The following is a 3498-nucleotide window of genomic DNA, read 5'->3' as shown; positions in this document are numbered from 1 at the left end:
TTAAACAGCCTAAGTTTTCAGACCAAATATTACAGAAAAAAGGAGGGCCATAAAGCAAGCCTACATTTTAGTCCTAGCTTTCCAAGGTCAATTAAGACTCAGGACATATGAGAACTTGTACTTTACAGTAACATCATGTAACTCAAAGTGTCCCTAATTTTCTGATCAAGGAGATTATGGGGCCAAAGAGGAAAGTGATCGGTGATGTAGAATGTGCCTAAGGAGAGTCACATGGAGAGAAAACCTTCTCTCAGGCTTTCACAGAGAGCAAATTGGCCAAGCAATGGCTGCGACTCATCCACATGGCTGACATTGACAAAGGATCTACAATCTTAGGTACAGGGTCTCAGCATAAATCCTGAGGGTTTTGACTGTCCTTATCAGATCCAAAAGTTACAATTCTTGTTACTTAGGTCTTGCTTTAACTTGGTCTTTACCATCCAGCAGAAAATTATAAAAACAAAGTACAAGAAATATAGCCATGTTGTTGTGTTGAGCTGTAGAGGACTCAGGTCAACATTGCCTGAGTCATCTGACATTGCCCATCAAGTGGAAGACTCAATACTATAATGGACTACTGGTCTATTTTGGAATCTTTTGCTTAGTTCACGCACCTACAATATTTAAATGATGGAACTAAACAAGAAAAGGGGATATAGTTGAATGACCATTTTTTATCTGTATATTCAAAATGGTTAGGATAGATATATAGCCACATTTTCTTAATTCAAGGAATAGACAGATTTGTTCTAATAGTGTTTGTAAATAGGACATCATCTTTGCATCTTGTACAACAAATAACCTCTAGGAAGGCAGTATGAAATGTGGTAATTATTGGAAATGTCCTACCAACTTGATTTGAAACTGTCTCATTGATATTTATTTCTCAATAAAATTGTGGAAAAAAATAAAGTCAAGGAATAGCTTGAGATTTCCACAAAAGTCTGGTTCCATTTCTAATACACTATGTTTATAAAGCAATGTTTACTGCAGTGACAGTAATCAAAATGAGATTTTATAGCAGATGGGACAAGTCAAAATTCTTTCGGTCCCAGTATCTGCCTTCACATCCAGATGGGACTGTCTAGAAGCAGAATGAGCTCTGGGCTCCTGATTCAGCTTTATGGAAAGATGTATCCTCATTTCACTATATTTTATAGTATAATAACTATAGAAATAAAGTACACAGTAAATGTAAAGTGCTTGAATGATCCTGAAATCTTCTTTCCCCACAGTTTGTGAAGAGATTGTTTCTCGTGAAACTTGGTCTCTGGTGCCAGAAAAGTTGAGATCTGATGCTTCGGGGGATAAAACTCCCCCCCAGGTGAGAATCATTGGTGAAGATTAATCTGTAAGTGTGGATGCATGTGAAAAGTGAAAGAAGAGGAGGATTTAAAATGGGAACCAAAGCACTTGACTTAGGAGCAAGAAGAGAACAATTTTAATCATAAAAAGATAAAAAAGGAGTGGGCTGTGAAATAGGATGAAGACACAGAAGCCAAGGGTAAAAAAAGTTTTATTGACAAAAATGTGATCAGCAAGGACAAATCTCTTAAAGATCAGCTATTATCAAATCTAAAATATAACCTCTGTTTAGCCACAAGAAAATTGTTTAAGAGTTAGTAAAACATTGATTGCACTCTTATATTATTTTATCTGGAGAGATGTACAAGCTTAGCTAGAAAATTGTGACAGTTAAAAGATATTGCTTGAAGGAGGTTTATTTAAAAATTATTTGTTTTGTTTTGTTTTGTTACCAGGGATCAATCTTGGGACCTTGCACTTGCCAGAGAGACACTTATTCCACTGAGCTGTATTCTTGGTCCTGGATTGAGGATTTGAAAAAAGAGTCAAGAAATAATCTAGGGGCCAATGAAAGCTGAAGATATTGGCAATATAGTGACTTGATTGGAGCGCAGTGGCAAGTAGAAACACTGAAATGACACCTAGGATTTGGAGGCAGATTTATTTCACATTGAGGGGCACTGCTTGGGATCATTCCCAAAATATCAGGCCCTGATCTCTGGTGGTCTAGGGCTTATCTGGGATAAGCAAGCAAGAAGTACAGAGACAGAATGGCCTGTTAATACAATTTACATCACAATATCAGCTATGGGTCACAGTGACCAGCCATTTCCAAGAAATGAAAGCAAGAAGGGCTGTAACTGAAACCATTATTGTCTGGACAAATAAAAAATTGATGTATACTGGTTGGGAGGGTATCTTCTGTTACCTTTCCTCCCTCTTTTAGTTTTCCTGGCAAATCTTTCCTCTGCCTGCTACATGTGATCTTCTGAGATAAGGCCCAACTATAATCAGTAACATTGGGGCTGTCAGTGTTCCTAGGGTGGGCCGTAGCATAGACTGAAAATGTGCACCAGGAGTTTGTGGTTTGTTTGATAATCTATCATTTACAAGAGGCTTATTGGTTGTTTTTTATTCTCTTGAGGCAATCATCCATAGAAATAAGGCAAAAATCATAGCTATCAGGGAGGAGGGGCAGGGAAGCAAGGACTGTGATAAGCAGCGCGAAAAACCACAAAAACCAAGGGGAATAGATATAGAACAATTCCATAAAAGGCATCTTCAGACCTCAGTCATGCATGGACTGGTCTGCCTTCAGAGAAACCAGAGCAGGACGCTGAGTGAAGCATCCTTTCTTAGTGAGCCCCAGAGGAGGGTGGTAAATCCCAGGTAAACTCTCCAGAACTCTGGAATAGTATGCCTAAAGCTGGGTTCTTGAAACTTGCAGAAGTAGTTATTATGTGCCTGGGTTATACATGTGCAGGAGTGCCTACTGGTATAGCTGATCTTTTAACTAAACTTTTATGGAGCTGGCTAAAACATGTTTTTGTAAGGTAATGTTTATTTTTTTAAACACTTTAAAACTTTGGCGGGGGGAACTACCTGTTCGGGCCCCCCTCCCTGTCCCTCTCTCGGGATAGGAGCTTTCTTTTTCTCAGTAAATATATTCTGCTCATTAAAAAACAAAAAACAAAAAACAACTTTGGGACCTCGATACAATATGTAAATTTTATTTAGTCTTTAAGAGTCTTTCCAGTTTTGAGTTATCTCTGCAGGTCCATTATTGCTGCCAGTGGTAAAGGATGGCCCACATTTAGGGATAATTTCTTACCGTGGGACCCTGGAAATTTCTGTTGTTTTGGCCAGCCTGAGTAGGTCCAGAAAAGCACTAAGTCATACCACTGCAGATCAGGAACAGTGACACAGATGCTGAACCTGAGCTGCCAAAGGGGTATGGGTGCCAATGCTATAGTTGGAAATTGCAGAAATAGAGGTCTGGTTCTGATCTAGGAGTACTGGGTAAAGGTTTTCTGGCTCAGGTTGATGTTTCAGTCAGTCAGATCTCTAGAGAGGCTTAGGTCTCTGGATTGAATTATTTTGCACTATTAGGCAGGTTTCCAAACAGCAGCAGGAAACACTAGCAGAAGAGCTTAGGCCTAACCTCACTATCTGTCTGAGTATCAAACATCTTAG

Source organism: Octodon degus, unplaced genomic scaffold (genome assembly GCF_000260255.1).
Source record: "Octodon degus isolate 3935 unplaced genomic scaffold, OctDeg1.0 scaffold00031, whole genome shotgun sequence".
Classification (NCBI taxonomy): Eukaryota; Metazoa; Chordata; class Mammalia; order Rodentia; family Octodontidae; genus Octodon; species Octodon degus.
Note: the sequence above shows the minus strand (reverse complement) of the source record.